The sequence below is a fragment of the Corapipo altera genome, unplaced genomic scaffold, assembly GCF_003945725.1.
Source record: "Corapipo altera isolate COAL_440 unplaced genomic scaffold, ASM394572v1 61411, whole genome shotgun sequence".
Taxonomy (NCBI): domain Eukaryota; kingdom Metazoa; phylum Chordata; class Aves; order Passeriformes; family Pipridae; genus Corapipo; species Corapipo altera.
This window is the reverse complement of record NW_020884875.1, coordinates 3,045,293-3,057,813: the sequence shown is the minus strand read 5'-3', so window position 1 is coordinate 3,057,813 and position 12,521 is coordinate 3,045,293.

The window sequence follows — 12,521 nt, the reverse complement described above, 5'->3', positions numbered from 1 at the left end:
CTATTGTCCAACAGTAACCTACATTTTTTCAAGAGATTGCTACTGATGAGTTACTCAGCAATCAAACACTGGATGTTTAATTATCATAATGAGTAAAAAATGTAGCTTTACAGAGCTAATGGGTGGTAACCAGAGGCTGTGGATTTTGGATGGGCTTTTTAGGAGAGAGGATCTGATATTGTCCTGTCATTCATTTCTTTATACATAAAAATACCCTTTTTTCCCTCCTTTTTCCCCCCAGCTGCATGCCCATTATGGTAATAAATGACACCATAGCGACGGTGACAGTGGAAGCTGTACATATGCAATGGTGAATCAATTACTCTACAGTTCACAGATGAATGTGTTTAGATGGGTTGGCTATTCTAAATAGATATTAGCCCTGTCCTCAGAGTATTATGACATTAGCTACATTTATAAGGACAGCAACAAACACTAATTTATAGTGCATTAAAAGTAGACAATGAAGATATTCAAACCAGACCAGTGACAAGAGAGATCTGAAATAGATATAAATGCTCAATTGGAAAAAGAAGCAGAGTCAAACACTGCCAAAAATAGCAGCTCTTAAACAGCCATTTATCTTGGCCATTAAATTTATTCATTAAGGACAAGGGAGGTACTAACGAATGAAATATCCACAGGGGAATGCACTGGAGTCTCGCTATGGTAAACTGTGTAACCTAGCACATTTGGTCTTACATATTTATCTACATTTTCTGAAGTACCTCTGCCAAAACATCATAGACTTCAAGGCTTTACAATAATGGAAACTGTATTATATTAGTGCAGGCGACTGTATTAAAAAATCAAGAAGGACATTTTTGAGAACATGAGATTTTATTTAAATCAAGAGTCTTCTGCCAATCTATCACAGCAATTACAGCTATTTCTACACCAGTGCTTTGGTGTAACCATTAATCATGAAAAGGCACAGGTTATAAAAACTGTTAACAAGCAGCAGAAAAATAATTGTCAAGTATAATGTCTTCTGCAGTCCACATGGGAATGTGTGAGTGCTTGTGGGTATGCAGCGCTTTCTTCCACCGAAACTTCAACAGCAAAAGGAGCTATTTAAGGGATTAGTATTGGAGAACTTTGAAGACTAGAGGTGAGTATCAGGCATGTGGCCATGATGCTGGTATAAGCACTCTGAGACCCTCTCTGGACATCTTTTATTCCTCCCGGGGAGCTTAATAAGAGCAGCTTCCATCCTTTACTGGCAAAATGAATGTAGGTGAATTCCTAGAGTGTTGCACAATATATTTAGGATCTCTGCATTCTTCACTGCTGTTTCACAGTGTCTCTTCCTTCCCTTTTAATATCAGATCTCACATACATTAAGAAATTAAATTTTTCTGTAGTCTTTCCACAACTTTGCAAAGCCTTACAGAGTAGCAAGACAATTTTTATAGGTCGTTCCTTAATTTGGTTACCCATCCACCTATAGTGCAAGACTCAAGGATCTCTGGATCAGATATTTTATTATTCCAGCAAACTGTGGGTATCAGCAATGTTATAGCAGCAGATGTAAACCACCTTCCATTAGTCTAAGTGATATTAACTCATTCAAATAAGGATCAGCAAATCTGCCTGCGTAAGGTCTTGTGAGAACAATTTATAATGTAAAGTACCAGCAGACAATGCACTTGTGAGGAGCTGCTGTCATGCACGCCTGAGCCAAATTCTATCATTTTCCTTCTGCCAGCCATACAAAAATATGTTCTGAAAGAGAAAAAGGTTGAAAACAGCTGCCTCAAATGCACAGACTGCCGACAGAATGTTAGGAATACCACAAGATAGTGATTATACATGGTCTACTAAATGCTCGGGAAGAAATGAGACAAGACATATTTTTTAATGACAATTTAAAAGTAATGTTCCAATTTTCTTCTAAGGCAAACTCAAGTGAAAACATATGCTAATTTTGCCTAAGAATCTTTAATAAAGCAGAAGTGGACCTCAAATGGAGGAAGGTCACACATTTAAATTATGGTTATAAACATATATAATCACATATATTCACAGATGCAGCATCTCCACCTACCATATAGTGCTCTTCTGTAAGACAACTTTGTCTGCAAAGTGCATCATCAAACGTGCTAAGACACCTGTACCATTTTCAGTTGTGACTATTTGTTTGGAAAATGGACTAATTTCCTCACTGGAATGTTACCAACTACATTATTTTATTCAGAGGAAAGATACTTTCAAATGGTATTACAGATAACCTCTGCCCCATCCTGTAATGTGCTAAGTTTTAAAAAGCATCCTACATATATGAAAAGCCCAAGTGTAATCTTCTGTGGAGATTAAAGAGGGCCCTATAGCATAAAAGAGATCTGAAAGCCAAGGGACGGAGACGTCACATCAGACCATGGGGTGAGGATGTTCAGCTCAATCTCCCTAGCCCACGCTGAATGACAGATTATTCTGTTTCTCTCTGCCATTTCTCTGTCCCGAGCAAAAGGGGAACATAATCTACATGAAGGAATAGTCAGTTCTAGGCATGTTAAACACTATTTTTTATTTTTCGGAATTTAAAGAGAAAAACGAACTTTTCAAAGTTCTGATTTTGGTTTATATTCAAATGCATTTCCAATGTATTCTTGTCTCATGTACAGATACTGGCATGTTCTACCCTTTCCAAACATATTTTTCCTTACATTCTCAGATTTTGCAAACATTTATACTTAGATTTTTACAACACACTTAAGCAACAGGTGTGTGAGCAGTGCTTTGGAGTGCAGGTGTTGCCTTTAGATGCCATATTTCTCCTTAGTGACAGAAAGCTTTAATCTACAAAAATAAGTCTTGTTTAAAAGATATGCCTAGACTAAAAGGAACACCAAATACAATAACTCAGTCTGAATACTTAAAAAAAGACAGTGAAGATGGTTCCCTTAGATCAGTTCTGGACAAAAATTAAATCTTCAGACCTTTCTTATCTAGAGAAAAGTCTTTCATCCTCCTGGGCAGATATACAGATTCAGGATGCACCAAGCCCATTGAGAACTACCTTCCCTTTCTCCTAGATTCCCATTGTCTCTCTCTGATCAGATACTTTGGATATCTGCTTTCAAATCTTTTTTTTCTTTTTTTTTTTTTTTCTGGTTGTGTGTGCACAGAGGGACTGGAGAACAGATGTATACTCTGAGAGATGTAACACTGTAAATGAGAAGTTGTTTTAACAATGCTTAATCTGCATCTTTCAAAAAGCTACTCAGCAAAAGCATAGAGCTTCACATTGTAGTTGATTAAAACCATCTCCAGTTTTTCAGGAGAGTTTTAAAACTCCTTGATTTTTATCCTTGAAACATAAACTATTGAAGGAGGATGTTGTTCTGTTACATAAGGTATCTGTAGATAATTTAAAAAAATGAAGTTATGTAAAATGTACAATAAAAATGTTTTACTCTTGATAAATATTACCAGTTGTGATTGTCACAAAGAGATCTCAAGATACCAAAAATACTTCAGGTTTGTTTTTTTTTTTTAAATTCAAAGGAGAGACATATTTTTCCCTGTTAGGAGGAAAAGACTAAAAATAGAGGGATTGAAGTATTTAATTTAGCAATCTTTTAAATTTTATTTAGTGTGTATTTGAAGCAAAAGGTATTGCGCATCCAATATCCAGTCAAATGGTAATTAATATAAAGCAAACTGAATTTTTAACAAAAAAAAGAGAGTGGAAAATGACCTGTTCAATTTTACTTCACACAGAGCCAGATTTCACTGTAAATCACCCATCTTTAGCATTCAACATTCAATTTCCTTCTATTAAAATGTGTATTTTTATGAGACTGAGCTTACATGGGCTTCATATATAATTTACACTCTCCAGGCAAAGCTATTTTATTACTATAATCGCACTAAATGTGAGTGATTTACAGAAAAAAAATATTTAAGTGGGATGGAAATGGAAACAAATGGAAATGTGAAGTGGAAAGAAATGCTGCTTGAATATATTTGTTATGTGAAGTCTGCAAGTGCCATCACTATGGAATCTATAAAAAATGCAGGGAACATTGAAAAATCAGAGAGTTGAAGATTTGTCTCAAGTCAAATAATTCAAAAGGCAAATTAACATCTCCTACAGGAGGACCTGACTTCTTTTTAAAAACATGTTCTACTACTGACAGATACTTTCAAAAAGTCTGGAACTGGAAAAGTTTCTGTGATGATGTACTAAAACCAGAGGTACACAGATTCGACCCCACTGAAATCAAACTACTCAGACAGTTTTTCATATTAATTTATTCTGCAGATATGCAGAAGTGTCTAAAAATATTCAGGATTATGCTAGCTAAGAATTGATGTCTTACATGTATGTAAAATTTCTAAAAGGTTTACATTACATCGCTTCCTGTCTAAAGAGTGTAGATAGAGAAAGAAATCCACAGTGAACAACCCAACTGAATAATCTTGCGATTAAAGGAGTGAAGGGCCATCCTGAATGGCAATTGATATAGCTGTTGGCAAGATGATTAGCAGTACTACCAGCACCTTTAATCTAATTGGACTCACGCATGCAAGTTAAATTATCCTCGGGATTTATGTCACTTAAGAGAAAAGCTAAACTGAATCAAGCATTTAAATCTTATTTTTGGATCTGCCTCATTACATCACCTGGGATAGGAAGGTGTTAATCTGCTCTGATCTGCACTGAGCCCCCATCAGTAGCAGTCTCTGCAGCCCAGGGTTGCTGGCACTTGCACAGGTACTGGGATCTTCACTGTCACCCCTGCTGCTGATGGCAGATTGAATTAACTTGCTCCTGAGCACAACCAAAATGCTGACACTGCACCCTGTTCCTAGTGACTTGCACACTGCCCAGTTCCTAAAATTCAGGGAGGGGAGAGTTCTCTTTATTTCTCGCCAGATTTGTTATCCAAAACTATGCCAGTTTTCCCCACTGTATTTTACAAAACTCGCATTTTCACTGTGAAGCTTCTGGCTCACAGTTGAACCAGAATCAATAATCAGGGTACAATAATTGCTGTGATTTTATTGTTTAAAATGAGTAGTAATTTTTTTCTGTTCTGGATAGGACTCTAATGCCCCAGCAGAACCTGATCCCAGTGGAAGGCAGACCATTTTTTCCCTCATTGATTCAATCTTCAGAAGTAGTTCCATGACTCATTATGATTTGTGTCCTTTGAAAGGACTAATTCAAACAACTGTAGAACTGGAATTATGTGGCATCACTAGGATATGCCAATAACATTCACACAAGTGGGAAATGAATTAAGGAAAACTATAATTATGATCCAACACTCTTGTGATGTATTATTTATGAACGTTATCTGGGCAATGTTACAAACTGACCCACTAAGTACTTTCTGGGAATTCCTTTTAAAGTAGAATCCCACAGAGCTCATATGCTAGGTGATAGATATTTTGACTTGCACTTTCTGGAGAAATACAGCAGAAAATTTAGAAATTAAGTTTAACAAAGAATGTTAGTGTGTATATACATTAAAGCAAAGACGTGAGTTACAAAGCTTTGCAAATATTCTTCAATGCTTTTATCTCTCACGTAGTCTCATTCTTCTGTGTAGTGGGACACTTTGGCATTTCAGTCTAAATGGAGTTCTACTACTGCTTTTCTTTCCAGTCTCTTTCAGTGTGGTCCTTCTGAAGTGCAATATCCTTTTGAATGGATATTCAGATGCCAAATCTGGGTTTTGTGTTTCCTAGACTGTTGTATGGAGACACTCTTGTTTCACAAGGACTCCTAAGAGCTTGAGAGTCAGCCAGAGTCAATGTTGTCACTTTATCTTGAATAGGTTTTAGAAATCAAGGTTCAATAATCAAAGAAAAGTGGCCTCCAAGAGAGCCACCAGAATCAGTGCATCAGTTATTTTTTACAGATAACAGCCAAGTTTATGGATAAAAATTTCCAGCCTTCTCAAGATTGCCCCTTTCCTAACTTCAGCAACCACTTACAGAAAACCAGTAAAGTGAAAGTACCTTCCACCCTGGATCTTGACATCTATACTCCTAACAACCCTAACTCCCTTCATCTTTGCTGATAGCTCACACTTTTCAGACTGCTCCCTTGGGCTAACCTTGATAGCAGCCACAACACGTAATGTGGCACATCCTAAGCCATATGAGGCCACATTCATCTCTGCAGGAGCTGCACTATGTTTCCCGTATATCTTGAACATATATTTCAAGGCTACCTGAAACATCCTCTGGGGTGCTGATCTCTTCCCACTGGTCTGTAGAGGGTTATAGTTAGGTGAAACACCTCTGTCACTCTGAACTACCTCAAATAGTTCTTGCCATTATTGTTTGCAAATGAAAACAAAGTCTATTAATTCCTAAATATTTTTGCTTTGTACTTTAAAACAGGACCTTATTTATATTATGAACATTCACAAACTCTTTCAGGGAGTTTTTGAATATGATATTAACATCTTATTTCTTCTTTTTCCTTCTTTTTTTTTTTAACTTGGGAGAGGAATCCTAATAGATCACTGTAAACCTCTATAATTTTCATTTGCACATTGCTACTTTCAAGCTGTTAAAAAATGTAAATGTAAAACAAGCTCAGACCCATGAGCCAGTCTCGTGTTTCAACATCTTCCTTTTACTTTCGGTACAGTCAGTTGCTTTCTCTGCTCTAGTCCATCCCTAATCTTCCATACAAGTCATGCACTTATCCCTATCTTCTCCCTTTTAAATAATGATTGTCACATCAAATGCTTTATTGAAATCCAGATAGATTACATCTACTTCATTTCCCTTGTCTAACATAGTCTTATGTTATCAAAGGAAGTTATCAGATATGTCTAGTGTTATCTCACTTTGGTAAGTACAAGATGGTATTCACAGGCCGATCCAGACATACCTTGATCATATACACTATCAATTTACATTTCTTTCCCAACCAAAGTGGACCCCACTGCTATAAGATCATTTCACTCCTAGAAAAGTCACATATTCTTACAGTGATCTACATCATAACATTTCTTCTAGGGATTAATTATAGTTTCATTCTGATGTTCTTTTGATCCAGAAGAATTTGAATATCCTACGTAAAGCCAAGGATGGGACTAATCCCAGTAACATAAAATATCAATGTATATTCTCTGGGGAAACTGACTTAAAAAAAGCTATACCTGTGATTGTCACACCAGAAAGATTTTGTTGATAATAGTTATTTTGGTAGAGATGACTTTCTGCTAAATCCCCTTCTGTACAAATATCAGGTTTTAGAGTTCCTGCAGTGAAAACTGGCAAGGAATTATGCCAGTAATGTCTTCTCTAGTCCCACTCTTATGCAACTCTGTCAGTAGCAGTAGCAAGAGAGAAATGTTCCAAGAAAAAGAAAAATGGAATATCACCTTTGAAGGGACATAGGGTTTGCCATAGCAAATCAATATACGCATTCTCTACAGTAAATATAGGACACCATTTTCATGTGACAGAATATTCCTATTGCTTCAGAGTAGGGAAAAAAATAAAAATAGTAAAACAGCTAATACACCTGACTGCTTAAGAAAATTCTTTCATTCACAGTGGATACAGTGAAGCACCCATGAAATATTCTTACATCAAGTTCAATGAAGGTGGTGTCTAAGTGTATGCAGGATTAAGGTCATACTAAATATAGCTGTACTAAGAACATAGTCTGTAGTATGAACACGCTCATACTGTAGAAGATAAAATCAGTCAGATTCATGGCTCAGAGATGAGAGAAAAGGGTTAAAACAACTTTTCAAATTTTCATATGCCCAAGATGAGAGAGTTGGTCATTGTCTCACAAGTGTCCATGGTGAAAAATTACAAAGATTTTAAAAGCTGCAGCTTCATTCAACTCTCCTTCTTCCTCTAGCTTTCCTGTCTCCATTCTCTTTCCCTTCAGGGTTTTCTTCTCTCTTATGTCACACCTGCTTCAATAATTACAGGGAATGATGTTTCAACCATCTGCCGTAGTAGATTTGGATCTGGATGATGCCTTTTCTTTTCTTCTTCTAGTACCAGATTGTGAAAGCAATTTGGAACTGAAAATAAAGATGAGAAAGAAAAGAAGTTAGGAAAAAATTATGATCATTAATATACAGTCATCGTGTATATTATGACATCAAAATTACTCCCATGGTGATTATGAAGAAGATTCTAAAATTTTAATAATTTTTTTCTTTTTACTTCCAGTGAGCTAAAAAAAAATTATTTTTTTCTTTTGGCTGAGAGAAGAGGGGTATTACTAGCAAGGAATAAGTAGGTAATCACAGCACAGAAACTTGAAGTGATTTGTTGAAATTTATACAGAAAGTGTGAAAAGTAGACCAAGAGGATCACCACACCATGTGTGACTTGAGTTACACTAAAGTCTCTTAATCATATGAATGTATCAGAAGTTGTGACTGTGTATGCATTTTAGAAGGACAGAATTTGTTCCCATCATGTTGCTTGGAGAAAAGTATGACCCACTGTAATGTGCTTTAATTTATTCTCCTGTGGGTAAACTCATTGAGAATGCAGAAACAGACACTGTGGTGATTAGATTTAATAGGATTAGGACTCCCTGATGCCTTGCTTGTACAGTCATTGTTCAAATTCTTGTAGAAGGAGCATTTTAATTTCATTTCTTTGTAAAACTCAAACTTCATTATCTCTTCAGCTCATCTATAATTCAATTCATTACATAATATTTATTTTCTCTTCTAATAATTACACCTCTACTTCACCTTCCTAACTTGGCTGGTTTAGGCTGAGGTAGAGTTAATTTTCTTCACGGTTGCTGGTATGGGGCTGTGTTTTGGATTTGTGCTGAACATAGAGATGTTTTTGTTATTGCTGAGCAGGGCTTACACAGAGCCAAGGCCTTTTCTGCTTCCCATACTGCCACACTGGTGAGGAGACATGGCTGGGACAGGTGACCCCAACTGACCAAAGAGATATTCCATACCATATGACATCATGCTCACTACATAAGTAGGAGGAAGAAGAAGGAAGGGGATGACATTTGGAGTGGTGGTGTTTGTCTTCCCAAGTAACCATCACACATCTCTCCTGGAGATTGCTGAACACCTGCCTGCCCACAGGAGGCAGTGAATTAATTCCTTGTTTTGCTGTTCTTCTGTTTGTGGTGTTTTCTTGCTGTGTTAAACTGTCTTTATCTCAACCCACAAGTTTTCCAGCTTTTACCCTTCCTATTGTCTCTATGATCCTGCTGGCAGGGGAGTGAGCAAGTGGCTGCGTGGTTCTTGGTTGCTGGCTGGGGGGAAGCCATGACAGTAACACATCTCTCTCTTACTGTACAGTACTCTCTGTAACAGGCTTGGTACTTTCAGTGTGTTGCTTATTTTCCAGTTGCAATTCTCTCTTTAATCCTAATCGCTATGAGACTCATGTTCTCTGTAACAGAATGCTTCTGTGGATACAGGTAGGTACTTTTCTTAACCAATTTCCTAAAGTGTAAAATTCAATCTCCCATTTTGTTCAAGCATAAGTTCACTAGAGAGAATGAACAGCCTAAAGGGAACAAATGTCAGATAGTGAAGACCCATTTTCTTCTAGGTATCCCTGCTGCTCAGTTTTTGGCCAGGAAACTGTTCTCATTTCTATCCTATACACAAGATGGTGGTTTTACTGCTTCCATGACCAGTCAAACGTTGGTAGATCATTGTTGGTGGCACGAATAGACACATATTTCTGTCAGACTGTTGCAGTCTGTAAGTTTTTGTTGTGTTAAAAAGGATATCAATGTGCTGGTATCACCAGCGATTCAAGGTAGTTCGTGGTGATGTTGTTACAGGTATCACTATGAAAGTAGGGCTGAATTACTCACTGCTACTCTATCCTACTTTTAATAAGAACTGTGAGATCTGTTGTTAGTATACAGGCATCTTCTGTAGCTGCATCATAGAGAAATATTTTCAGTATCTGAGCCCCTTCTTCACCCTAATAGCTGTCCAAATATTTCCTGTATATCTGGTTTATAATCAAAGAAAGACAGAAGCTAGCTCATCCATTCTAAAAAGAATACACTTAGCTCAATGTGGTTTCATAAAAAAATCAAAGCTAGAGTGATAACATACTTCTAGAATTTAAAAAAAGATCTAAACTAAACCACATTCAGATGACCATTTTTAAAATTCTACTCTGTATATGGCCCAGAGTGTTAAATATGGCATGCTCTTGAGTAAATTAAAATGGTTACAGTGGCCTACTCTTCTTAAAAATGTCTTATGAAGGAAAAAAAATACTAAAAAAGTTTTCTTTTACATCTTCTCAATGCTAAAGCAGTTGCTGAAAAGTTTAATTTATTAACATTGGTTTATGTGTTGGGTGCAACTGCAGTGTATCACCCAAAGCTCTGGAGAGGAAAACTATTTAAGACAAATAAAAGCCATTATTTTTTTCTGTAAAGCTCAAGGAAGAGGTGAACAGTCAGGGGTCATACTTGTCACTGCAGCTTTCTAGGGATGAGGCCTAAAGCTGTGAGATATGTGGTGATTTCCTTCTGTTCTGTTCTGAATTCTGTCACAGCTCTGTAGCAGTATTGTGCAAGACCCACAGCTTTTGTAGCTCTTAATATCCCTCTTTTACATGTAAGATGGCTGGCCCCAATTTGTGATGACAGTGACATTTGACTACAGTCTCACCTCCAATTCTTCCAAAGTATAAATTGTCATTTGAAATACTCTATGGTAGAGGATTAGAATACAAGCCCACTTTGAAGACAAGTCAACGGGCTTGCTCTTCTCTCCTCCCCAAAGCAGGGATGTCTCTTTGGTAAGATTTGCATCTCCACATTTCTCAGAGCACACATAGATGGAATTAAGCTTAATTGATGGTAAAGCTAAGCCTAATGAATTACCAGTTGGGTTGCTTTTTTTTTGTTGGTTTGGTTTGGTTTTTTGTTTCTTTCAGGTTTTTTTGTAAGATTTAGCACTAATGCAGTAAACGCATCTTCTATGGCAATTCCAAACTTGTTTTTCTGTTGCTTCAATAAACTACACTATTCATGAATCTGCAATTGTGAAGGTTCTTATTGAACATTACCAGATTTAAAGTGCTGGACTGGCTAGAATTGAAATGAAGCCCAGCCACACCCAACCTTTTCTGATCTCTGAGGCTCAGCTGGAACACAAGGAGATTTATTTTCTGTCAAATTTCTATACTCTAAATGCAATTAGTTTCATTTTACCCAACATTAAATAGAAGTTGACAATGATAGGTAAAAGACAAGAAATACTGCCACTCTGCCTGGCTTGCAATACCTGATCTTTCACATGGTGAAGGTAATACATTTTCACCATGTCATTTACACACTTTACTTTAGCTGTAATTAATGTTCCTTATACTATAGTGTTCTTCTTAATGAACACTTATTTTTTGCAAAGTTGGATCAGCTTCTGAAGAAAGGGCTAAAAGAGCAACTAAGAGATTAGGAGAAGTAGGTTCATTTTAAACTGGTAAAGATGGAACTTGGTGACTTTTACTGCTGAACTTGGGTAAAAGGTTCTTTGCAGCAGGGAAGGCAATATCTCTTTACTTGGATGAGCTCAGATAGCTGCGCTTTAAGACTAATGAACAGGTTCAGCAGTAAAGAAAAGTAAACATATGTCTGGTTTATGCCTTCCTATAGGGTGTAAAAGTGAGCTAGGTCCTAACTGCTGAATAGTCATAAAATTAAAATGACTTAGAATAAGATTGATTTTGCAGCTGTTCTGAGAAGAGCAGGGGGTCCCTGCTCTTTTTTACACCACCTGTAAAAGTGGGTGTGTGTCAGTCAGGCAACAACTGAACTTTAAGGATCTGACAGCTCCTAGCTTGCTCAATAGATGCATAAAGTGCTCTCAATCTAACAAAAAATAAGTCAGACTTCTCTTTTTTACAATAAATAAAAGGTTAAAGACACTCCTAGGATATGTCAGTGTGGAAATATCAAGGCAATATTAGTTATGGACTTACAACAATGTTTGTTTTTAGTTTCGTGTCTACTTGCCATTGTAAAACTGCAAAAAGAATTCTCAAGGTTCATACATTTCAGGAAGAGCAACAAAAGTGATCTAAGGTGTTAAAAATAGTTTTTTAGTAAGACAGTAGAGAAATTTAGTCTAGTCATCCACAGGGAATTGACCAGGTGATCTTATCACTGCTACATGGAAAAGAACTTTCTGGTAGTAAGTAGAGAGACCTATATTTTATCTGGTCACAGATATTAGATTATTCTATAAAAAAATAAGGCACATTTTCAACAATTAGTATAATCATTAAAATAACCTCTCCAGGAATGCTCGATTTTCAGCCATTCAAAGTCTTTAAATAATTTTTATTTTAAGTATGCAATTATTTATATGACATTAAAGATTTCACAAAGAAATTAGGGTTCATTTGTCAATTCTGCAAAGAAGGAGAGGCTACGTAAATGAATTTAGCCTCTTCTGTTTCCAAATAAACTGTTCTTTTAATCTGATTTATTTATACCAGTCTTCACCAAAAAATGTGGCAAAATATGTAATTCTAATGCATATTTTTTGTTCAACATAAATACTAGC